General features: G+C 36.5%; 1 long non-coding RNA gene across 1 annotated transcript; it reads right to left on the bottom strand.

Annotated features, from left to right (window-relative positions):
* Window positions 1-21,315: 21,315 nt before the first annotated feature.
* On the bottom strand, window positions 21,316-22,284 carry LOC110902450. The gene is made up of 2 exons (XR_002571120.2): window positions 22,149-22,284; window positions 21,316-21,480 (listed from the first exon to the last, which is right to left on the bottom strand). It is a non-coding gene; the product is annotated as an uncharacterized LOC110902450 (long non-coding RNA).
* Between the last annotated feature and the right edge of the window lie 5,473 nt (window positions 22,285-27,757).

Raw genomic sequence — 27,757 nt, forward strand, 5'->3', positions numbered from 1 at the left:
CTTTGGTTTTGGGTGTCTCCGTCTTGGAGATTTACCGTCGTTTTTTGGTGTTTTATGAAGTTCGCCTTTCAAAAAAAAAAAAAAAAAAAAAAAAAAAACTGGACAATATTGTAAATAATTTAATGATAAAAAATATAAATTGTTATATTAAAATTAACTTGGAAATAAATATGGAAAAGAACACTAAAATGTAAAAAAAAAAGAGTTAATTACATAGTTAGTTCCTATGTTTTACACAAAATAACAATCTAAGATACTAATAGTTTAAAATCACATCTGGGATATTAACTTTCTATTTTTTAACATGTGAGGGTATTAATTACATAGTTAGTCCATGTGGTTTACAAACACTAACAATCTAAGATATTAATAGTTAATAGTGAATTAACGTTAATACCCTCACATTTTAAAAAATAGAAAGTTAGTACTCCATGTGATTTTAAACTATTAGTACTTGAGATTGTTATTTTGTGTAAACCAACACGGACTAATTATATAATTAACTCTAAAAAAATCTTTTAATGAAAATATAAAAGTTTTGTTACTATTAAGGAATCAATTAAAATAAAAGAATTATCTTAAAATAAAAAATTTGCACAAGTTTGAAACTTGAGATTCACACACAATAATTAAACTCTAATTTTAACACCAAGTTACCTCTTGTCCCATATTAATTAAATAGAAAGTTTCATGTCATTTCATTTTATATAGGAAGCCAAGAAATTTCATCATTCAAGTTTGCTGCGACCGACCGAGTGCGATTTGTCTGTATTTTAATAATTCAACCGCTCGTTTAAAAACCCTGCTAGTTCACCCATTAGGTATCCAACCCACTCAAACCGAACTTGAATGGTCTACTTCGATTAGTTGGTCTACTTCAGGTTAAATAAAACTCTCTTTCTAGTAGTGTATTTTGTCCTACTTGAAATTCTTTAAGTATTCCAAGATTTTTAATGATACAGTGGCAATATATCTAAACATATTAACAAGTATTTCTTAGTAGCAGCGTAGATTGTTGTCCGTTTACCGATTATCTCGATGTAAATTCATCTTAAAAGAAATTATATGTATCAAGATTCTTAGTATTTCTTGAATTTTTATAGAATACGATAACACATTTTCTAGGACACAGTTTGTTATTTATCACTTGTGCGAGGATTACATAAATGACTTACAAATACCTAAGGGTCTATTTCGTTCAAAGGATCCCATGGAATAGGAATAGGAATTGTAATTGAATTTTTTTTTTTTTTTTATCAGAAATTTTGGTTAATTGGTTAACGAAGGAATTTGAAATGGTATTCATTCCTACAAATAATGGAATTCAAAGCCTATCTAACTTTCCTTCACTTAAGTGAAGGAATTCATAACATGCCACCAGAATGTTAAAATATCATTGAAACACACTGGTTGTCAGTTTATCGGTATGAAGCCTCCAATTATGACAGCGAACAGTGTTGTAAAACTTGATCTACACAGCCAAGTACTCGACGAGTAATCACTACTCGGAAAGGGCCCTGATGCAACTTTCTTTAACTCGGTAAAGTTACTCGGAATCGGTTAAAGGCAGTAAACCTCGGTTTGATTCGGATATAGCGGTCAACTTGGAGCCAATCGGTCAGAATAGAAAAGAATATATATCAACTTTAAAGAATAAATATTAGGGTAAATTATACTTTTCGTTTATGTTTGTATCGGATTGCAATGGATGGCTTTTAATCTCAATAATTAAAGTCACAGTCCTTTATTTGGAAAACACATTACATCCTAGGTCCTTCAACATAAACCAGGTTAAAATTTTCAGTTAAATATGATATGTGCGTTGCACATGAGGGTATGTTAGTAATTTTACTTCTATATATAAAATATCTTTTCTTTCTTTCATATTCAGAGCCACACACCCAAGCAAACCCTTATCCCCTTTTTCTTTCATCTCTCAGGTCACCCTCTCTCTAGAAAATGGCCGACCACCACCACCCTTGTGACGGAGCCACGGCGGCAGCACCATCCCCACAATGCCGCCGGTGTGAAGTCTCTTCTCATAACTCTCTTCTCTTTCTCTCTCGAGAAACCACCACCCCACCTCAACCTCCGTAACAACCAACACAGCCGTCACCCGCAAGAACCGCCATCTTCGACAACCACCACCACCCAATCCAACAGCCACCACCCCCCCCCCCCAGAATATCACCACCGTCTCGATGTAACGGATCTGGGATATACTTACCCAGATCTGAAGAGAGACCATCAAATTGAATGATCTTGAGGCTTGAACTGGAGTATTACAGAGTTGAGTTGTTGAAGTCTGATCAAGATACAATTTACCGACCAAGATTTGGGATATACATATGTATAGTGGATGTAAATTGTGAAAAAACAAAACAATACAATCAAATTGAATGATCTTGAGACGTTGCCGGAGAAAGTTTCGTCGTCGTCATAGGAGTTAGCGACGGAGATGACTCAAAGGAGGAGGAGCGAGTTGGAGTGAGGAATGAGTGAGTTTAACAATAGCGAAAAGATTTGGTTGAAGATTTGATTGTATTGGCAACAAAAAATGAAACCTCAGGGACTCAAATACTGGACTGAAGTGACAAAAATAACCTAAACTCAGGGACCATTTTAGTATTTAACTCTAGGTTTTTAATTAGTTACAAAGAAATGTGTTTATTGTTAAAGTTTTATCTTGTAAACATATAAACGAACTAGTGTGTTTCCTCGCATTACGCAGCGAGAAGTCAATTAGTATTGGTTCTGTTTGTTCAGGTGTCAGCACTGTTATAGCAATTGAAAAAGAAAACTAAAAATAAGGTCGTGATATTCTCGAAAGGATATCGACACATATTTCACATAAATCAAAAACCATAAAACGAATGATAGTTCCAGTACTATGGATGTTGGTACCAATGTTGTTCGTGCGAAAATGTCACAGTTATGTATAGTTTCAATACTCCTACAATCAAATTAAGTTATAAATGAATTATCTATATCAATTTAAATTTAAATTTAAACTCTTCATGAACAGTATCTATATTTTTAAAGTATTTATTTACTTTTCTACTTTTAGCATTTATTATTTATTTATTCTATGTTTGTAGTATTTATTTTTTTGAACTTTATTCATTATTTAGTTTAATTTTTACTAATAAGTTTTATTCTTTAATTTTTTTAAAAAATATTACTTCGTAACTTTGTTTATATATTTTTTTTCAACATTGCTATATAAGTTTTATCTAAAATGAATACCGTGTTGTTGTTGTATTAAACCGAACCAAAATGGACGATGAATTATAATTTATTATTTGTTCTATATTTAACTTTTTCAACATTGTAATATAACTGTTATTGAAAACGGATATTGTGCCGCTATCGTACCAGACTGAGCTGAAACGACCAAACAACATCTGCATCGATGCATGTATTTAGTTTTATTGTTTTTTGCTTTCGATAAAATGACACCGTAACGCTATCATACTGTACTGTACCAAACCGAACAAGATCGGTGACGGTACTTGTATCTATTTTTATGGTTTCATGTATAATAATGAATATTGTGCCGCTACTATAGTTAACCGTGCCAAAACCGAAGGAACAATATCGGTTTCAGTACCATTATGTATTTTATTGTTTTTTGCTTTCAATAAACCTACATCGTATCGTACCGAACAACATTAGTATCAGGACCATACTCACTTTTATTGTTTTTTGTTTCGATAATTTTCCATTTATACAACTCTAACTGCGATGAGATATAAATATCGGTACCATGACGATCTTAACCGGTCGATACCGTTCGAATATCATCGGTGCCGGTACCAGTGTTCGCTTCTATCGTTTTGGATCGATGTATAATATATGTTTATTTCTATGCTTAGCGCATGTATCGTAGTGGTACTATAGCAAACCAAAGCAATATCGATACAGTGCTCACGGTACCGTACCGTCGCAAGGCGCGATCAAATACACTAGTTATTATTAAAAAGAACTTATTCAAAGTCGCTATCCATCAACTCTTTCTATTCATCTATATAAAATTCTCATTTTACTTTTAAGAAAAATTATTATAATTTTTATGTAGACAAATTTTTATTTTACTGTAACTTAGGATTTGATCTTTTATATATATAATAATCGCTTTATCTAATCTTAATATTTAAGATATAGATTCATGTATAATCATATTGAAATCACCGATTTTCTTCAATTAAGTCGGCACCGTACACTTGATTTGAAAGCTTAACGAACAAAAGCAATCAAAGTGACTTCAATTATTATCATGTGCTTTTAACGTTTTCTCTCTAAAAATTTGCATTTTTATGTACCCGTATCATTTTTGTTGATATGTTATAATCTAACTTTTTAACTACCTTTTAATTTATGTGTATCATTTAAGAAAGAAAATACTGTTTGGGTTTGAATAGATAGTCCAATCATATTTATTTATTAACTCAATATATAATAGCTGTTAAAAGATATTTTGGAATCCTTCTCACGTAATGGTTTTGTTAAAATTTGACAACTCCATTAAAACCTCATTATTAAAGTATTATTGTTCTGTCTTGTGAAAAACGGGTATACAAGTGAAGTGAGAAAACCAAGCGTCGGAGTTTGCTTCGCCGGAATATTGTGAAGGGTCCCGGTGAAGTCGTTGTTCGAACCGGTTGTACCGTTCTCCCTATCTCGGCTGGCGATTCGTCCCTCGCTTTTGAGGCGGCATCTCTTTTTCATTCTTGCTAGTGCACCCTTTTCCTGGTCTCCTTTCCCACAGAGTTTTTACGGTTTCCCGGAGAGCTTAGCGGGTCTGATACTGGTCGCGGCTATCTGAGTATAGTTGAGCTAGACTGGTTCGAATCCCATTAACACCTCTAGGGCTGTGGTAACTCTGCTCTTTTGTTTTCTTGGAGAAGGATAGGGTCGTTGGCTGTTTCATGCCTAAGTCTGGGAGAAGTAAAAACAAGGCCGCCGGTGGCCAGTGTAACATTCAGGCGGTTTCACAAGAACTGAGGCAGAGAAAGGAGGAGGCTCTCAGAAACATTAGCAATGGCAATAGCTACCAGGAGGGCCCATGGCAAAGATACGTGAGCAAAAGAGGGGCCAAGAGGGACCATAAGTTCTGGAGTCGTGAGGAAAGGTTAAGAAGAGCCACCTCCTTCTACGTGTCGAACCTCCCCGACGGGTGTACTACTCAGAAGTTATGGGAGTCTTTTCAACATTTTGAGAACCTGGAAGATGCGTTCGTCCCGTTTAAGAAGGATGGTGCTGGGAACAAGTTCGTGTTTCTAAGATTTTCAGAAGTTGGTTGCCCAGTGAGCTGGGCTGATAACCTGAAAGATTCCAAGGTTGGAGATGCTATAGTGGAGGTAAAGCCATCCAAATTTAATAGGGACGGGAGTAAGGCTAGTTCTCCCTCAGTTAGGGAGAAGGAGTCAGTGTTCAACAGATTATCGGTTCCTGAGTGCCACGGTCAGACGAAGACGGGTGTTTCCTTAGCCTCGAATGATAAGCGTCGGTCTTATAGTAGTGTTGTTGGTGGTTCAGGTGACTCCTTATCCAGTCACGTGGTGGCCCTCCCTCCCCTGAACACCGCTGCTAGGAAGAGTTGGGTCTTCAAATCCCTAATCGGGGAGGCGAAAGAGATGAATTACCTGGAACGGTTAGAGGAGTGCATGGAGGACTTGAATATCGAAGACGCAGAGGTAAGGTATGTGGGGGGTCTAAAGGTGATGTTTACGTTCCCCTCGAGCGATGTTGCCTCCTTCTTCCTTGAAAACGAGAAAGAGAAATGGTCGGTTTGGTTTTCCAACCTGGAAGTATGGGATGGGAGCTTCAACCATACCCAAAGGATAGCTTGGGTTCGGGTCATTGGTGTTCCGGTTTGTCTCTGGGACAGGCATGTCCTTAATAGGATTGGGGAAAGATGTGGCAGGATTTTGTTAGGGTCTGACGCCTCCACAACAGACTCCGACCTGTCCTCCGGGAAGCTTGCTGTTCTGGTAAATACAGGTGAAAGGGTGTGCTCAGAATTCCTTCTTTCAAGTGGTGGGCAGTCCATCAAGGTTTGGGTCAATGAGTACGAGAACCTTTGGGCTCCCTCTATGCCGGAACCCAGACCGGAGAAGGTTTCTTGTGCATCTCCGGTGATGAAGTCTAAGGTCGTTGTGCCGGATAAAGTGGGAGGAGAAGATGAATCGGTGGGGGTCTGTTCGCCTACCAACGTTGCATGGGGGAATGAAAAGGAAGGGGAACAGTCCTGCATGGGTAGTATGCATGGTTCTGGTCACGTTTCTCCAGATGGCTTAGGCGGCGCCTTTTCGGCAGATCCCAATAAGGAGGGGGACCCGCTTGATGATTCCCTTGATTCCACTTGTGGGCCTGATGTAGTGGTGAATACCCCAGTGGGCCTAAGTGGGGAGAGCCCATCCTTCTACCAGGACCCGCCCAGACTTTTTTCTAAGCTCAAATCTATTATCTGCACTAATGAGCCCACTTCTGTTGCCCCATCTGCTGATTCCGATCCTTTTAACCTAGATGAGGTTATCCTCAAAGATGCAGAGGAGCATAATCGTAACAAATCGAGCAGAGCTATGGGTGCTGGGGTCGAGGTGGACGAAGAATCTGGTGATGAAGACGGAGATGACTCTGACGAGGAGGTTCTCTTCGAACGAGAGGTTGGGGAGACTATGGATTACGGGTACTGCTTGGGGATCGACATGAATGGGTTCGACAATCAGGTCAGGAAGTTAGTTAAAGGGGAAAGGGTGACCACTTCTGATAAATGAATTTGTTGTCTTTGAATATCCGGGGGGTTTCTGGTGCGGAAAAAGCGTTTTGGGTCAAGAGACTCAAGAAGGAGTTTAAATTCTGGTTCTTAGCTCTGCAAGAAACCCACCATGTGGGGTCTTCTGAGTCGTTTTGGAGGAAATTTTGGGACCGGTCTTGTGACGATCCGAACTTTCAAGGTTAACCTCGTGATTCGTCGTTTCGTATTACTTCTTTACATGTCTCGAAACACATTTAACCACTAGATAGTATATCAAATTAAAACTAATATGAATAAATAAATGATTAATGGAGAGAAAACTTAATGCCTCAAGTCCCAACCATACTTTTATAATGGTTCGGCGTATGATTATATTAAACCTATTATTGTGCATTTGTGTGAATATTGAAGTTTGAGGGTCACGTTTATGAAACCGAATCGAACATTCCATGGGGCTTGCATCACTTGCACACCCCATCCCCTTTTACATCCTCGGCCCAACTCCTTGTGGCCCAGTCCGAACATAACCCAAGTGGGTTCGGCCCACTTGTGTAATCAAAAAAAAAAAAAAAAACATAAATAAATAACACACGGTTCCCATGCATCTTTCATTCAGCGTAGAAACAAAACCCTGGAACCCTAACCCCTCTCACCCTCCTTTGAAGCCGACCGCATCTCTTTTTCAGCCGAAGCCCTCCCCATCTCTGAAGCTTATCGTTCTGCCTTGCAACCCTATAGTCTCTCGGTGAGTGAATTCGTTCTTGTGTTGATTCTTGTTAATTGTTTTCGGTCTTGTATGAACTTATCGATTCGATTTTTTATAAGGGACGATGTATGGTGTGGATAGAACGAGTAGGGTTGTTCGTTAATGATTACTTGGATGCATGGTTGTTCTCATATGTGTGAAAATATAATATGTTTTAAAGTGTGAAGTCCACTGTTCGATCTAAGCGCGCCATGCGAAAAATGGTTGGATGATTATATGAAAATCTTTATGAAATACATGTTTCTGGATTTATGGATTCTCCACTGTTTGATTTTAATTTCAAAAGACTATGTTAAATCCAAGGTGCTCACTGTTGACTGAAAGGATGTGTGTTTGTTATTAATTGAAATAATAATGCAAACAAGTTAGTACGCACCCCTGTTTCGGTTAGGCGATACGAGAGTGCATATGGTACGATTGAGTCTATGATTTTGTTAGAATGATTTTAACTGATTACTTGATGCTAAATCAGTTTGATAAAATCATATGAAGCATATAAGGGATAAGAGTAGATATGATCTAATCTTGTGATGTAATATGGAAGATATAAAGGTTATGAACTTTAAATGTTAATTCAGAATTAAAAGCATGAATCTGAAACCGATTGAATTAAGGAACTGGGTTTTCTTTTATAAGCTTGAATCTGTATCTTCATGGAGGGTACAAACTTATATGCTTAAGGTATAAGTTAAAACTGCATGTCTAGATAGTTGGAAGACGATGAAGTGTCACGTGACTGATTTAAATTGTTTTGAAATCTGATCGCACACTTTTTGCAATGATATAGACCACCCTTATTCCTTTTGGGCTTCAATTTCTTGAATCGCTCAACTGGACTTATATGTGAACGTGAATATTACGGTTTAATATGCTAAGTGTGGTTTAGTCAGTTGCCATGATGCTATGTGCCATCTCTTAAGTGCTATGTGATATATTTGATACACACGTGGTCAATAGTAAACGAAACTAATTAGATTAATAACCATGATTAGGACGTGGTGGGTAGATCAACTGGGAATAAATAAATTTCATTACCGAGCAATCCAAGGTGAGTTCATCTTTCTTGAGCATGCGTCCCGGTGGTTGGGACAGTCAGTGGGTATTCCTGGGAGGGATGAGTTTTTGGGTAAATCTGGGAATGTTGGATAATATACTCTTCCTATCACCTTTAAAGTCCCTCCGTGTTGTTTGGTTACCAGGTAGGTAACATGGTATTAGTTAGTAGCGCTACTTAGGTTTGGCAACCTCACCCCGTACCTGGGAGGACGGGTGTTGAACTAATGACCTAGTCATGACCAATGCTTTGATAGGAGCATTGGAGAAAGGGCAAAATAATCAGAAGCCGTCTTGTATCGGGGTATTATCAACATTGTCTTCATCATTACTTTCGGACTTAACTTCAATGGATTAACTAAACACTTGGTAATCAACGTTTTTGTAAAACTATGAACTCACCAGCGTTGTCTGATACACTTGTTGCATGCTCGCAGGTCGTTAGATTATATGGATTTGGAACTTGCTGTCTGAAGTAGCTGGAGTGGTCATGGGTCGTGCTGATTGGATACGAATGATGGGTTTATTGATTACATACATTTAAATTGAAACAGTTAACTATGTTTTCTTTTATATGCTTCCGCTGAACATCTTGGGTTTCATTTAAACTTATTAACGGTACTTTTCAGTAATAATTGATGATTTTATTCAACATTTGGGATTGGTTCAATATGATTAGTGGCTCGTTATTGGTTAGTCACACGCCTAACAGGGACACTCCCTAGGTGGTATTTTGGGGGTGTGACAGGTCTCCTATGGCTGCTGTCTCGGTTGACGCGGTGGGCAGATCCGGTGGTCTGGTCTCTATCTGGGACCCAGACGTTTTTAAGGTGGCCCAGGTCCACTCAGGTCAGCGATTTCTGGTTGTTTCTGGTTTTATATCGGGTCTGGAGGATAAAATTAATATAATTAACTTATATGCCCCGAACGATGTTGGGGAGAGGATCTGTTTTTGGGAAGTTCTGGAAGGGGTTCGGGCCCAATTAGACGGGATGTGCTTTTTCGCTGGTGACTTTAACGAAGTCAGGTTCCCTTCTGACAGGTTCAATTCCCATTTTGATGGGAACTCGGCCTCCATCTTCAATGCGGCCATTTTCCGAATGGGTCTTTCCGAATTCGGAATGACAGGGGGCAGATTCACGTATGTTTCGGATAGCGAGAATATCAAAATGAGTAAGCTGGACCGAATTCTTGTGTGTCAAAAAGTGCTGAATCGCTGGCCCAACGCGAGAGTGGAAGTGCTCAAGCGGGAGCTATCCGACCATTGCCCGGTGGTCCTCAGAAGTGATGCTCTAGACTTTGGGCCGAAACCGTTCAAATTCTTCAACAGTTGGCTTGATTCCAATAAGGTGGAGGATATTGTGCAGGTGTGTCTCCGGGGAGGTAGCCAGATCCAGAAGGCAGATTTGTTTTTTATGGGTGTTCTCAAGAGGGTTAAAGTTTGCATTAAGAAATGGAGGCAGGAAGTGAAGCTTCTTGAAGAGAAGGAAGTGAAAACTTTGTCCGACATTGTGTTGTCTCTTGAATGCAAGGCTGAACTTGGTAATTTGAGTAGAGACGATAAGAGATTGAGAGTTGAATGTAGAAGGAAGTTGGTTTCTATTGAAAAACAAAAATGTCGGGATCTTCAACAGAAGGCCCGGGTCAAATGGATAAAAGATGGAGATGAGAACACCGCATTCTTCCATGGATGGATCAATCTCCGCAGAGCCAGAAATCGAATAAACGGGCTGCATTTTAATGGGGTCTTGATCAACGAGCCAGGGCCTTTAAAGGTGGAAATAATGAAGTGGTTCAGGAAGCAATTCGCCGAGCCTATTCGCAGGAGACCGGTTTTCGATGGGACCGGCTTGCCCAAACTCAAGGATTCGGATGCATCCTCGCTTACCATTCCTTTCACTGAGGCGGAGGTGTGGGATGCCATCCGGGGATGCGATGGGGGGAAAGCTCCGGGCCCGGATGGTTTTACTCTAAGGTTCCTCAAGAAGTTCTGGCCGATCCTCAAACCATCTCTAATGAACGTGCTGGCGGATTTTTATGAAACGGGGAATATCAGTTTTGGGTGCAATGCATCTTTTATCGCTCTGATTCCCAAAGTCCCGGATTGTCAGCAGCTTGGAGACTTCAGACCCATCTCGCTCGTTGGTTCCCTTTATAAAGTTATTGCCAAAGTCCTAGCGTGTAGAATGAAGAAGTGTATGTACGACATTATATCTCCAACCCAGTCTGCTTTTGTTGGGGCTAGAAACATCCTTGACAGCGCGCTCATTGTTAGCGAGGTGGTGGCTTGGGCTAAGAAAGTCAAGCGTAAAATTATGATCTTTAAAGTCGACTTCCAAAAAGCCTATGACTCAGTTAACTGGAAGTGTCTTCTAAAGATCCTAATCTTCATGAATTTCCCTCCGAGATGGGTTGATTGGATTAGTGGCTGCCTAAAATCTAGCCGTGCTTCGGTTTTAGTCAACGGCTCGCCAACTGGAGAATTTGCCTTTAAAAGAGGTTTGAGACAAGGGGATCCGATGTCCCCGTATCTTTTCATAATTGTCATGGAGTTAGTCTCCTTCCTCTTGAGGAAGGCTGATGACATTGGTATGTTCCATGGCATATCCCTCCCGAATGGCGGGCCTAGGATCACTCACCTTTGCTTCGCGGATGATGTGTTTTTTCTAGGGGAATGGTCGGAGCACAACATTCTCAGTATCAATCGCTTCCTCCGTTGTCTATACCTTGTCACGGGGTTGAAGGTTAATTACAATAAATGTAGTTTGTTTGGGGTTAGTGTTGATAACGAGGAGGTGGTTAGGATGGCGTCCAGGTTGAATTGTGATGCTGGCTCTTTCCCGTTCAATTATCTTGGCGTCCCTATTGGTGCTAACATGAAGTTAGCTAAAAATTGGAGAGGTATGATAGAGAAGATTCAGGGTAAACTTTCGGTTTGGAAAGCGGTGTCTTTATCTTTTGCTGGACGTATTACCCTAGCCAAAGCGGTTTTGGGTAGTATGCCCTCCTATTATTTATCGCTATTCTCGGCCCCTAAGTGTGTCATCAAAAAAATCGAAGGAATCAGGAGGGATTTTGTTTGGGGCAAAAAAGGTAACAGTAGTAAAATGAGGTGGGTTAAATGGAGGGTGATGCAGAATTCCAAGGGGAAAGGTGGGCTTGGGATTGGCAGCTTGTCAAGCTTCAACACCGCCATGAGGTCTAAATGGTGGTGGAGGTACAAGGATGATCCGTCTCAACTTTGGGCTGCTGTCATCAAGTCGATTCACTATAATAAAATGGACGCCAAATTGATTCCGCTGAAGAAATCCATCCCAGGAGTGTGGTCAAGCATCGGCATGGTGGACGATTCTCTCCTCAAATGCGGTATTAACATACGCCACAAATTAAAAGTGCGTGTCGGAAACGGGGAGAAGGTCCGGTTTTGGAAGGATCCCTGGATCCTTAGCGATCCGCTACGAAAGAGCTTTCCGGATTTATACAAACTGGCCAGTGATAAGGAGGGAACGGTGAATAACGTTCTGTCCGTTGTGGGATCGGAGCGACGCTGGGAGTGGTCTTGGTCTAGTAGCCCGTCTACTGGTGCTGAAATGGATCAGCTGAGTCGTCTTTCTCGACTCCTCCTTTCAGCCGTTATTGAAGCCGATAAGGAGGACAAGTGGTACTGGGATAATGATGAAGGTGTCTCTTTCTCTACCAAAGGGGTTCGGCTAGAAATTGAGGCTGCGATCAGCGATGACGGTCTCGAGGTTGAGCATAAATGGAATAACTGGGCTCCTTTAAAGCATAATTACTTTTTGTGGCGGGCCCTTCAAGGCAAAGTGGCAGCTAAAACTTGTTTAGATAAAAGAGGCATTCCGATTCAAGACTTGCATTGCGATAGATGCAGCTATGGGATTGAAGATGTAGACCATGTTTTTGCTAACTGTAGTGGCAGCTAAAACTTGTTTAGATAAAAGAGGCATTCCGATTCAAGACTTGCATTGCGATAGATGCGGCTATGGGATTGAAGATGTAGACCATGTTTTTGCTAACTGTATCTGGGCCAGAAGCATATGGTGGCAAGTCGCGGTGTGGATGCGGATTCCTCCTCCTATATCGGCTACGAGCCTTACGGATGTGGTGAATGTTCTGCTCAGGAACATCGGCTCGGCGAGGTGGCTGAGAATTGTCCATTCGGTCATATTGGCTTCGGTGTGGCGTATCTGGAATGCCAGAAATCTGATGGTTTTTGAGGGTCGGTTTATTCCTACGCAGAGAAGTGTCGATAGCATCAAAGAAGACGTTTTTCTGTGGCTCTCTCATCGGTCGAAGTTGCCAAACCCAGTTTGGGATAAGTGGGTGGACTTCAATGTAGTGGACCTGTTGTAATTTTTTTCGTTGTTGTTTGCGTTTCGGCCCTTTTCCGTTTTTGTTTTTGTATGTTTTTCAGCTTCTTGCTGGCTCTTTTTATATATATAAAAAGCGTTTTGCCGTTCAAAAAAAAAAACAAAGAGTAATAGTAGGTAGGGGTTCATCGAATCGAATATTGAATTTTCGAATTATTCGAATATTTTTAATTTTTCCTTGAATTCGAATTCGATTCGATTCGTATTCGATTAAAATCTATCCAATTCGATTCGAATTTGTATTCGAATAAAAAGCCCAATTCATATTCGATTCGTATTCGATTAAAAATTCGAATTCGAATCGAATTCGAATAAATTCGATTTGATTAAGTTTCTTTTAAAACATATAAAAGCTATTAAAATGAAACATAAATTTTAAAACAAGCATAAAGCACGATATCACAATTAAAATTTCCAAATAAAGTATCATAAGTCTAACATTCAAAACGAGAATTCGGCAATAACCACTACAAGTTAATATTTTTAGGGTTAGAAATCTATTGATAGATTTGCTACTTAGACTTTAGTTAAGGGCCATGTAGTGGGTTTGATAATGGGTCATTTTAATACTTGGAATAAATTTTGAAAATAATTTATAGTATAGCCCAATAAAAATTATATATGTATTATATATAAAAATATAAAATAAAATGTATAATTTTTATTCGAATTTCGAATCGAATCGAATTTGAAATTATAAATTCGTATTCGATTCGTATTCGATTTACTTGACTCGAATTGAATCGAATTCGAATTCGAATTTTTATAATCGAAACGAATTCTTGATAATCAAATCGAATTTAATCGAATTTCGAATTTTTCGAATTCGAAACGAATTCTGAACACCCCTATTAGTAGGGACGTGATTTAAATTCGAGTTGAAATGGGTATACAAAGAGTAATACTAGGGATGTGATTTAAATTCGAGTTAGTTTTGCCGTTTATATAAAAGAGTTCGGTTATTAGATCATGTGTTGTGGTGAGTGAAACAAATGTCTCATTCTTAGAAATGACATGTGACATATGGGGCATTATGGAATGTAAAGTGAAAAAGGCTTGTAGTGTATAATGCCCCATAACCCCCATTCAATAATTACTCAATTCTATTTTCTAATTTCCTATTGGCTCATTCAATTAACTTTTTGATCAACAGACGTTTTAAATGAAACGCCCAAGCCACTTTTTTGAAAGAAAATGCCTTGGGGGCGATGTGGTGGGCGTGGTTAGGCATTATGGGGCAAAAAAACGCCCAATTCATTTGCCACCACGTATCATCTTATACAAATTGGCTTATCTTGTCATGCCAAATGTTAAAAATGAATAAGCAATTCTTTTAACATACAACGTGAAAAATGAATTTGGATTTTTTTTTTAATTTTTTTCCTATCGTGTACTTACACTGGTAAAGTAATTATAACTACTATGTAATTATTCTAGGGTAATTACACATGATTACTCTGCTAGAGTAAATAAACAATTTATTCTTATTGTTTTACAGTTTGCAACTAAATATAAAAATAAAATAAAAAATCTTTCTTCGCTTCTCATGGTAAAACTCATTTCTATGTTAACATTTATTTGTGTTTGAACTTTACACTATATAAAATTGGGTTATGTTAATCTGCCTGTGATAAATATACTGTATGTTTGGAAAATATTATTCAAGTTTTGTATGAGAAATTTGCTTAATGAACCTACATGTCGCTAAAGTTTGTACATCTAAGAGATATAGTAAAATAATAGCACAAGTATTTGGGGACTCGAACTAAGTTGTATTTGTTTTGTTTTAGTTTGTAATCTTTTGGGTTTTACAGCATATGCTGGCCCTATTCTATAATCATAGAATTTCACTGTTCAAAAAAAAATTATTTATTTTAGAGTTAATTACTATTTTCATCTTTATAGTTTTTGAAAATACCAATTATAGTCCACTAATTTAAAAACTGTTAGTTAATTACGTTTTTTATCTATGTTGATTTTGAAAATAACAATTACAATCCATTAATTTAAAAATTGTCAAAACAATAGTAGTATTTTTACTTTTGTAACAATTACGGTCCACCTCCGTTAATCCATCCAATTTACTGTTAAGTTTTTATGAAAAAAAGACTAAATACCCCTATGTTAAAAAAATTAAAAACAATTTATAAGCCCACAAATTCACGTTCACGTTCTCGTCTCTCTCTCTACCTTCTTTCTCTCTCTACCCACCTAAAACCACCACCAATCACACCATTCATACCCTTTCCACTTCAATTTCTACATCTCCCACCACCATCACCAGTCACCTAAACCCACCTTCGGAGTACAATTGTCACACCCTCAAATTATCACCTGCGGGGTTATACCATGAGGCGTGTGACGTATCAGAATCTAGCCACTACTCATGTCGAACTAATAGTAAACAATGTAAAACACAAACATCATATCCAACATGAATAGTGTATTCCAAATTAATCGTTTCAAAACAAAGTATGTGTTCAGCGGAAGCAAATGTCATTATTTCAAACAGTCAAAACCAAATTGTTTTAAAATTCAAAGTATTAAATGTTTCTATCAAGCAGCACGTCCCATGACACTTCTAGCTCCTTATACTGCAAGTTCCAATTCATTGATGTACCTAACGAGCTGCAAGCATGCAGAAAAGTGTGTCAACATAAAGTTGGCGAGTTCACAGTTTTGTTCAACGTAAATCATGTAAATGTTTAGCTTTAAAGACATGTCAAGAATATTCATAAACTCGGTACCAATATGACTGATTATGTTTGTTGTGCCCTCATCAATGTCTATCAGCATTGATCAAAATGTTTAAGGTCCTTAGTTCACGCCCGGCTCCTAGCACAGTGTGAGGTTACCGCTATCAACTAATACCTCGTTGCCTCGCAAGCAACTAGCTCGGTAAAGTAGGGACTGACATGATAGAGATTGAGTTTATTAACTGATATCCAAATTAAACTACAACATTTAAAAAGTATTCCTCTCAGGAATATTAGTTTGTCCCCCCGGGATGCATGCTTGTGAAAGAGTAGTGAACTCACCTTAGTTTGCTCGGTATGTGTTAACGTGCTTCTATGCGTTAATAAAGTGTTAGGTCCGCTACACGCGACCTAATGTACAATGAGTGTAAGTATGTATTCAAGTAGGGTTATGCAATACCCTAAGTGTCCAAACATCAATTATCTAATGTGATCTGGTTAACGAGTTTAACACACAGTAATCATACAGTGATTTCTCTAGTTGGTGATGTTATCGTGATTCTGAGAACTCAGACGCAACATGCATAAACTCGGATTCCTTTGGTTTGTTATACAAAATTCGGAACAAGCTTGCTAGACTCGGACTCACCAACACTTGTAACAATTTTACACATATTCGGACTCTTACATAAATTCAGACTCCCATACATAATCAAATAACTCGGAACAACATCTAAGAAAATCGGAATATTAGGTTTAACTCGGATCACATATGCTTATTCAGAATCCATATAAGTTCGAAAATCAATATGCTAACTTCGGAACATATATATACATACTCCGACATTTATATTAATTCAGTTATCATCCACAAACTCGAAACAAGGTATAAACTCGGAAACACCCAAGTAATTCATGTAACTCGGAACCCATTAAATAATTCGGACCACATATATAAGCCACAAACTCAGATCCTTTTATATATTAAGTTCGGACCCTATTATATGTTTGTTAATCTTGGACAAGTGGTATGTATAAACTCGGAACCCAGAATTCATTAAGAAACTCGGACCCCTTCTATATCCATGTTAAACTCGGACCAAACAACGAATTATATAAACTCGGACTCCTTTATTTTATTAAACAAACTCGGATTACCCACATACACAAGTAAACTCGAAATCCACCTTTGAAACATCATAAATTCGGAACCAACTCTTAAGCAAACCTCGGACTCCCTTGTTTCTATGTAAACTCGAACTTAGCATATACATTAACCCCGGACTTTGTGACTTCACATAGTCAGACCAGTTAACAATCGCACATTAACATAGAATAAGCAAGAATCATTTTTCTAAATATAACAGTTACTGTATGATCAAACCCTAATTCACAACAATGTTACGAATCTAGTCAACAGTTTAGCAGTTTAACATGTTGGTAACATCACTTATTATCTAACAAACAATTACACCTCCATTCACAAGCAATTACACATTCATCAGACATGATTTCACATTTATCAGGCATGATCAACTTAACATAGAACAATTGTTTGGATAACTAGGGTTTTGCATGGAATCAAAAGAACAAAATACCAACGTATACATAAACACTTACCTTAGATTCAATCTAATGTTTTTTCTTGATGAATCGAAAGTTCAGAGGTGTGTGTGAGAGATTGTGTAGCTAAAATGATTATAGAATCCATATGATAAGATTATGAGTGATTAGGGTTGCAGTGTTTTATTATAACTTCCCTAATAACCATAATACAACCTTAATTATATAATTTTCACATAAAAGCACATAACATCTTGCAGTTTGCAGTTACAACACATAATTCATGTATTTTTCATGCAACGTATAAGTTTCGTATAGACCGTCCGTTTATAATTATTATTCGTGTTAGTCACCAACGTTCGAGAATTAACTTGTGTGTGTGCTCCGGTAATTCCTCGAATTACCAATGTAGACTCATTTAACTAACCCTAGTTAAATGCAGTGTTATGAATGTGTGTCTAAAGTAACTGTGGTTTGGTTAAACTATTAACCTGAAATTGCGGGTTGTCACATCATCCCCAAGTTGAAAGAAATTCGTCCCGAAATTTGATAAGCAGTCATAGAGGAGTGAAAAGATAAGTTAAGATGACTGTGGGTTTTCCTCGGGTACCCATCATCCACAAGTTGAAAGGGAATTTCATCCTGAAATTTGCTAGTGGTATCAGTGTTAGGTTCATCAGTTTTGAATAAATAAGGATACTTGAGCATCATCTGATCCTTTTGTTCCCACGTGAACTCCGGTCCATGCTTTGAGTTCCAACGAACTCTCACGATTGGTATTCGACTGTGTTTATGGACCTTGACCTCCCGATCCATGAATTTTTATAGGTTCCTCAATAAATTGCAACTTGTCATCGATTTTCAGTTCCTTGAAAGGAACTATAAGTGTTTCATCAGACAAACACTTCTTTAAGTTAGAACGTGAAAGACGTTGTGTACACTACTGAGGGTTCATCGTGCAACTCAAGTCTATAAGCCACCTTACCGATTCTTTCTAAAATCTTGAGCGGCCTAACATAATGCGGATTGAGCTTCCCTCGTTTCCCAAAACGAACCACACCCTTCCAGGGTGAGACTATCAATAATACACGGTCACCCACGGTGAATTTCAAGGGTTTCCTACGCATGTCTGCGTAGCTCGAACACGTTTAGGTTTGGCAATCCACATGGACGATCTTGGCAATTTACTCTTTTTATTTATTTAACCCAAGGCTATTATAATCTTTTCATAAAAAATCTTCACGGTAAATTAGATGAGGTTGACATAGGTAGACTGTAATTATTAAAAATGTGAAAGTACTGGTACTCTTTGGGCAATGTTTATATTAATTGGTTGTAAAGGTTATTTTAAAAAACCAAAGAAATGAAAAATGTAACTTTTTTTTTTGAACGACAACGAAATATGTAACTAATTATTTTTTATAAATAAAGAATTTAAATATCTCAAAAGCTTCGAAAATTTTGGTGTTAAACAATTTGTTAATATATATATATATATATATATATATATATATATATATATATATAGGGTTAGGATCAAGAGTGAACACCATCCTAGTTTGTGAACCTAGTGAACTAATCATAGCCATTGATTTACTTTTTAGATGAAAAGGTAGGATTGTAACTATACATTTAAACTTAAATGGCAGTTATTAATATTAATTAACCAAAATGGTAACTGATCCCTATTTTTTGTGAATCAATTTATTGATCCAATAATTAATAATTCAAATCCATTATTCAAACAAAAATGAAGTTCACGATTTCTTTTTCTTTCAATCGATTGGACAAGCATCATATTTTTCTTTTACAAAATTTTTACACATCTAGTCATTTTATAATTTGCTTAACCACTTTTATACCATATATCCAGTTATTAAATTCTACATTTAATAGAAACAATATGATTATAACTCATTATTATATGGTTAATACACTGATGTATAATTTTAGGGGTTCGAATATATATGTGTATACATACTTTACATGTGTCATGTTCCAGCAAATGCTTATTATACATACAAAAAAATTGACCAAAGGTTACTTATACACATGTGTAATTTTTACACCTCGTCTAAACAATGATTTTTTAGTAATACACAAGTGCCTAATTAAATGATACACATGTGTATAACGACAGTTTTAATATACGGTGTCTGATGAAAGCCAAGAGGACAACCAAAGAATCAATAAAAAAAAACAAATGAGAGAGAAGATTACATATGAAGACCTAGAAACTTTGTACGTATGTGTATAAAAAGGATATACATATATGTATAAAATAGTTTGGCTGAATAGAAATTGTGTATAAAATATACACAAACAGAACTAATAAATGGTTTATACACATATGTACTTGTGTTGAATACTCAAAGTACACATATTTATTTGTTCAAATTTCATATGTACACATGTGCATAAAACGAATATATGTATGTGTATAAAATAGTTTGGTTGAATAGTAACTGTGTATATTTTTAAATTAATAAGTTAGTTAATTGGTGAGAGAAATGAAGAGAGAGAATGTACTTAAATATTTAATTTGGAAATAGAATTAATTAACAATTTACCCTTATACCCTTTTCATTTATTTTCTACACATAAATAATTAGAAAATTGTCATTATTATTAATCTCAAGATCTCCTAAATCAATGGACAAGATTTGTTCATTTTGTTCACAAAAACAATATGGTTCACTCTTGAACCCTACCCTATATATATATATATATATATAGGGGAAGGTTCAAATGAAAATCACTAGTTATTGTGAAAACTCGAAAACTAATTAAAAAAAGCCAAAAAAAACATACAATTTTTTTTTGCAAACCAAATTTTGCAGGTTTTTTTATGTAAACAAAAAAAAATTTTCAAAATTTTTTTTTTTTTTTTTGTGTAGTGCACATGTGTAATACTGCATATGTGTATGTGTACTACACATGTGTATTATTACACATGTGTACTACAAAAAATTTTTTTTGAAAATTTTTTATATATATAAAAACCAGCGATTTTTATAAAAAAATTGAAAATTTTTTTTTTGTGTGTTTTTTAGGCTTTTTTACTTAGTTTTCGAGTTTTCACAATAAAAGTGGTTTTCATTTAAACCATCCCCTATATATATATATATATATATATATATATATATATATATATATATATATATATATATATATATATATATATATATATATATATATATATATATATATATATATATATATATATATATATATATATAGGGGAAGGATAAATCGAAAACCCACTCCAGTTGACTAAACCCTGAAAACCCAATAACAACCATTGATTAAACAAGATGAATGGTTGTGATCCATTTGCAGTAAAAGTAATCACACTTTTACTAAAATAATAACAATAAGGACAGATAAGGGTATTTTCGGCATTGAGGACAAAATTTGATTCTTTTGAAAAAAGTGTAATTATGATGATTTGAAATTGTCAGATTACAAAAAAATGGTTCTTGAGAGATGTCATTTTCCCAATGTAAGATAATATCAAAAAAGGTAGAAAGTACAAATTCATCTTTCCCTAGAATTGAAAAACCTCTTTCTCTCTCATAGTTGTTTTCAAACCTACACCATAATTCATCTTTCCTATTCTCTCTCTCTAGTATCGTCACTTTTTGTTTTCATTTTCAAATATATATGTAACACTTAATTCAAAATTTAAAACCTACTGCATTTATTTTATATACATAATAAAAACTTGAACAATATATGTAAATAATTACAAACAATAAAGTCATTTTTATCCAATGTTTGATATCTTCATAATCACTTACATCATTACACCAACATTATTTCTGTAACACAAAAAATGTAACAGGCAATTTTGTTTTGATTGTTACATTTTTTATGTAACACAAAAAAATATAACTGGTATTATTTATGTAACACAAAAAAATGTAACATGCATTTTTTCTTCAATTGTTATATTTCTAACACCCGGTTACATAGTGTTACATAAAAAATGCCTAGATCTTGGAATTTCATAACTAAGATGCAAAGAATTGTTACATCAAAAATATAACATGTACATAAAAAAATATAACTTCATTAACAAGAATCCAATACATAAGAACTTAAATCAAATTGTTTCATATCTGAAAACAAATTTTACACAAAAAAAATGAAAAAATCAGTAATAAAAAACAACATATCCAGAAAACAAGAACTAAATGCTTCAGATCTAAAACATCGAACCGTCATATGAACCACACCATGCTTCACGTCACTCTACAAAAATCAACAAATTTATCAAGAGAAAAACTACAATTAATAACAATAAACAAGAAAGTAACTTCGATTTTAATTCAATAAACAAGAAGTTAAATCAAATTGTTTCGATTTGTTTAGATCTGAAACAAATTTTTACACAAAAAAATTTATAAAATCAATAATAAAAAGCATAAAAGGTGTTACATATATCATCTATTTATGTTTTTTTTAGAATTTTTAAATATGTAACTAACAAAACATATTAGAATTGTTACATTACTAAAACCAAGCTATGTTGGGTTACATAAAGATGTTACACAAAAAAAGTGTAACATAACCAAAGACCATGTTACTTTCTGTTAAATAAAAATATTACATTATTATGACCCAATTGTTACACTCACACGAATCCCTTTGACCTGTGTAAACTAACACATTTGTTTCATCTAACAAAATTTACTCTACCTTTATTATACAAAACCCACCTTGTTATTTTTTTTAACAACAAAACTCACTTTGTTTCATGATTGTATCAAGAGGACCTTTTAGATCTGGAACACAAAAAATTACAAATCTAGAGGACCTTTTAGATTTGGAACACAAAAAATTGTGAATCTGAAAATTACAAAAAATGTTGGAGATCTACAAAACACAAAAAAGGAAGATCTACAAAAAAACAAACATACTTATTGATCTGGGGGATCTTTTAGATCTGGAACATCTTCAACATCTTTTGGATTATCTTCAACATTGAACCGTCATCTGAAAAACATCATCTTCAATATCGAACATCTTCAACCAGATCTCTGGAGCATCTTTTGGATCTGGTTGCATCTTCACGGAGCATCTTGAACCGGAGCATCTGGAGTTTTTTTTTAATTCGGAGCATTTGGAGTTATGGTGGTTGATTATGAAGGATTTTGATAAGAAGAAGAATTTTTTGTTTAAGATCTGGAAAATAGTTATCCAAAGAGAGAGAGAGAGAAAGAGAGAGAGAAGTGTGTGGGATGAGGTAGAGATGTGTGATGGTGATGAAAGGATGTCAGCAAAAAAAGCTTCTCCTTGCCTAGTGTAAAATTCCAAAATTGCCCTTTATCTCATATTTGACATAAATGGCGTGGATGTTTCTAGTCCACACAATTGGGTTTAGTCAACTGGAGTAGGTTTTCTCCTTATAATTAGCCTCTATATATATATATATATATATAAGGGAAGGTTCAAATGAAAACCACTAGTTATTGTGAAAACTCGAAAACTAATTAAAAAAAGCCAAAAAATCATACAAATTTTATTTTTATTTTTTTATTTTTTTTGCAAACCAAATTTCGCAGGTTTTTTTTATTTAAAAAAATTTTTCAAAACAAAATTTTTTTTTTGTTGTGTAGTGCACATATGTAATACTACACATGTGTATGTGTACTACACATGTGTATTATTACACATGTGCATTACACAAATTTTTTTTTTTGAAAAAAGTTTTTATATATATAAAAACCAGCGATTTTTATAAAAAAATTGAAATTTTTTTTTTTTGTGTTTTTTAGGCTTTTTTTTGTTAGTTTTCGAGTTTTCACAATAGAAGTGGTTTTCATTTGAACCATCCCCTATATATATATATTCAGCGTCAAATATTATTAATATCTTTGTCGTTTTGTGTCTTACCGATTCTGCTTCCTCCGTTTGTTCTTCTGCCACGTGAATGTTTGATTCCTTGCCAACATCTACATTCTCAGCCCGCCTATACGAATGTGTATTTCGAGTTTAAGGATCATTATCTTTGCCCTCATCATCATCCACTTGCCTTTCAACCTTTAAATGCATATCTTCATGAACTAATTCGTCCTGTACACCAGTACCATCATTGTCTTTGCCCTCACCATCATCCACTTGCCGTTCTACCTTTTCATGCATATCTTCATGACTCAATTCCTCCTCTACACCAGTACCACAAGAATGATCAAGCACCGTATCTTCCCCTATGCTGACTTCCTCTATTTGCATGTGTTCACCAGTTGAAAAACGTTGACGAACCTCGCTTTCATTTGATTTTTTGTTTTTTAATTCTGTTTTAGACTTTGAACTACCTTTCTTTCTTCTTTTCTCAGACTTCAGTTCTTTATACTTTATGTCCTCTAGTTTGCATAATGTATGCTCTTCAATATGTTCTATAACATGCGAACCTTTACATTTAACACGTACATCATGCAACTTACTTGTATAATCTTCATAGATAAGCTGTAAACAAAACAAAATTTGTTAGTCTGTTATGTTTGGATAAATGCCACAAATGACAAATTAATATTTAACTTATGATCTTACCTCAAGCAAAAGTAGAGGCCCATTAAAAAGTTGAGCAGGGTGCCAGCCTTTTCTAGCCCTGTCTAACAAAGTTAACATGTAATCACACCAACCCAGTTCTTTTATGTCAACATCCTTTGTTATTAATGGCAAAAATATTTGGTTGACAGTGGCACTTTTTGTTCGTTCGCCTAGATGAGTAAACATCAACACCAAAAAGTTAAGAACAAACAACATTCCAGAATATTAGGATCTAAGTTTGGATTGATTGTGATTTGTGTTTGAATTTAGATGAACAATGAAAGAGTAGTGCAGCGGAATTTAAATGGAAGCAAACTTTTCACAATCAAACAGAAGAAATGCTTTCAATCATACATTTTCAACACATAATCAAATGATTAAATTTATTTCAAACTTTGATTACAATGCATGTATGATTCGCAAACTCCCCCTCAGCCCGAGCTCAGTATTTGTTCGTGCAGGAAGAATGATGGTGAAAGAGCTAAACAGAACAGTACAGAGCACTGTTCTATTTATAGGCACTAGCAAACTACTGAGCATCAAAGCTGACGTCACCATGAAAGTGACATCTAACCTCATAACAAACTCTTAACAACTGACCTATACAAACACTGCTATGCTAACTACTGATGTTACAATTCATTACATAAAGTAAACATAAACAGCTGCTGCATCCTTCCACTGCTGTGAACCCAACAGTACTTGTCATGATTAGCAGTGCTTGAAACAAGGCAGTAGATTGAGCAGCAGATCTTTAGTTCTTCAACAAACTTTGACTTGATCAGCAGTTGTAGGTCAGCAGTTTGCATGATCAGCAGATAGGAGGTCAGCAGATGTTGAAACCACTTTCAAGGGGAGAGACTTGCAACCAAACATCTGCTTATTCTGGATCCACTGCTCTGATCCAGTTTTGGCTTTCATTATCTGTTCCTTTGGTAGGGTTCAATCCCAACAATCTCCCCCTGGAACAGATAATGCCGAAACTCTCCATTATTGTAGATCTTTATTGCCTCATCAGCAGTTCCCTTATTTGCCCTTTGAGTTGTAATTCAAAGGTTAAGGCATCTGTATCATCATCATCATCCCTGCTAATTGGAAGATCAAGGAGATCCTGCAAATCTTCAAGACTTAGGCCCAGAGCTTGTTCCCTTGTTAGTTTCTTCACTTCGCCACTAGACTTGAACACTGTCAGTACGTGGGCCTGTTTATCAGTTTTCCACTTTAGTACTTTTGAGCCTTGTGGGTTTCTTGGGAGTTGTTTATTTGATGAGGTATTTGGAGATGCTGGCCTATTCATGACTGGCTGAGCAGTACTTGCAGATTGTTCCAGTTCAGATTCTTTCATCATTAACATAATTCCCTCTTTTACAAGGTCATTACTAGCAATTAGATCTTGAACTGTTTCAGCATCCAACTGGTTTTGACTCCTTCTTTTGTAGATGGAAGCACCAGCAGGAGCAGTGGTTCTTTTGGCTTGCAGCTTTGGTGGTCTTTTCGAGACCTCTGCTTTGGAGTAGTCAGGCTTTTGTGGAGCTGTTGGATCTTTCTTCCTAAGTTCCTCCAACCTTTTATAGGTGGCCCTGACCCTAGCTTCTCCCCACTTTGACACAGAGTTCCTTGACCCATAATCAGCTGTGATAAGCTCCTCTTTCATTCTCTTCAACTCTAATGCTTTTTCAGCTTCAAACTTTTTGAATTTTTCAGGAGGAGTCTGCTGGACTTTATTTTTGATCATTTCATGAATCCTGGCTACTTCTTTTTCAAGCTCAGGAATGGTCTAGTTTTTGTACATATGTTTCTCCCCCTTGTATTTCTTGTAGGTCCTGATATTTTCAATGTAGTCTTTTCTCAGGGTCTCATCTGCCCTTTCTGAAATTTGTTGACTAACATTTTTGGCAAATTGCTCCATTGATCTGACCTGTGTGAGAAGAAACTGATAGTTTTGCTGAAATTCCCTATCAGATTTCCCATGTTTATTTTTGTTAGCGATATCCTCTTCTTGCTTGGCTTTATTTCTAAATATTCTTCAATGTTGTTTGGCCTAGGATATCCTTTAACTGAAGGCAAGCTCCTTTTGGCAGGGTTATCTTCATAGTAGAAAGATTTGATTTCATCTCTAACTGCTATGAGTTCTAAAGGAAATACAACACCTCCAGGAGGTAATGGCTTTTGAGTTTGAGTTGAAGAGAGAGGAATGGGTTTTGGAATTGTGACAAGTGCTTGGGATTTTGAAGCTGTTGGTGGTGGTGATGGAGAATCATCATCTGGTATGATAATCCTTCTCCTCTTAATTTTAGGAGAGGCAGATGATGTTTTGGGTGGAACAGTGGAGGTGATTTGAGTGGCAGTGGTTTGTGACTGACTAACAGTTGTTGAAACAACTAGTGTTTCAACCACTGTTGCCATTACAACAGATGCTTTAACATCTGTTGTCTTCTGCTTTATGGCAGGAAATGATGGTGGAGATGTTGTTTTTGATGGTGATAGGGCAGTGGTAGTGGTGTGTGTTGTAGTGAGAGCAGTTGTTGTAACAACTGAAGTACCAGCAGATGTTGGAACAACAGAAGTTTCAGCAACTGTTTGGGTGGAGGTTTGATGTTGGTGGCTTTTGGATGGTGGTTTTGAAGTATGCTTAGGAAGGCTGGATGGTGTGGATTTGGGTTTCCTTACTTTTCTAGTAAGATTTCTTTTTGGAACAGGATTTGATCATCCTTTTCACCAGAACAACCCTACTCATTCAGCTCCATGAAAACTCTCTTCTCTTCATTCCACCTTAATAAATCCTTTGCCGCTCTATCCCTTTTTACACTTATGACACCATCATCAAGTGCATTCTGGGTAACATCAACCTTTTTGCTACCATCTGGCAAAGGAATGTTTCTGAGCATTGCATCCTTTTCTGGATCAAGGTACACCCCATTATCAATCCCTTTCTTTATCCACTCCTTAATTTTGTCCCCTTTTTTGGCATTATCTGAGGGGATTTCATCAATATAAAGAACTGTTGGAGGATCAGTGCTAGTGGTTGCCAACAGATGTGTTTTTAGAGCCTTGATGTCTGCTTGTGTGGTTTTGAAACTAGACTCCATTGCTTCTCTAAGCTCTTGAACATGTTTTTAATGCTGCTGCTCAGCTATCTGTTGTTGTTGGTGGAGAAATGGTTGAAAAAGATTCCAGAGCTCATTTGTAACATCTGCTGGTGGTGGAGCAGGTGCTTGAGGTGGAACAGCAGTGGATGGTACCATGTGAACTGTTAACCACTGTTGCAGCATGTCTTTGATTTCTACAACAGATGTATCCAGCTTTTCAACTCTTGCCATCAATTCCTGGTACTTTAAACCATCACCCAATTTAATGGGATCATCTGATTTCCCACTAGCGGTGGTTTTATTAGATGTTGAGGTAGGGAGTGTACTCCAAACATCAACAACTGATGTGTCACACCCCCAAAATCCCACACGCGGAGTACCACCGCTTGGAGGCGTGACTGACCAGGATCAAGCCATCAATCATATCAAACATAGCATTTAATAATAGAAGTAATTAATGTAATTCATCATGACATGATTGATGTTTCAAAACCAAACATTGTTTAAGTAGCGGAAGCATAGTAATGTAATCTCAAAACAGTTATAAGTTCAGATATCGTTCATGATCCGAATCCCACAACGACCTGCTCCTCCCTGTGCAAGCTCCAAAATGTACCTAAGGTCCTGCAAGGCATGCAGCAAATAATCAACAACTAGTTGAGCGAGTTCACAGAAAGTAAGTTCGTAATAGTAATGCGTATAATCAACTGGTGGGGGCTTCCCATACAAGTATATTCTATCGGTGAGGGATTCTCACATTTATCCTTAATAATGGGGCTTCCCATTATGGTACTTACTAGACTAGTGCAACCATGTGTTCTTCTTAAACCGAGAACAGGAATACGTACTGGGTCACATAGGCTTTACGTGACGTGCCCTTCCCCGAG

Source organism: Helianthus annuus, chromosome 1 (assembly GCF_002127325.2).
Source record: "Helianthus annuus cultivar XRQ/B chromosome 1, HanXRQr2.0-SUNRISE, whole genome shotgun sequence".
Classification (NCBI taxonomy): Eukaryota; Viridiplantae; Streptophyta; class Magnoliopsida; order Asterales; family Asteraceae; genus Helianthus; species Helianthus annuus.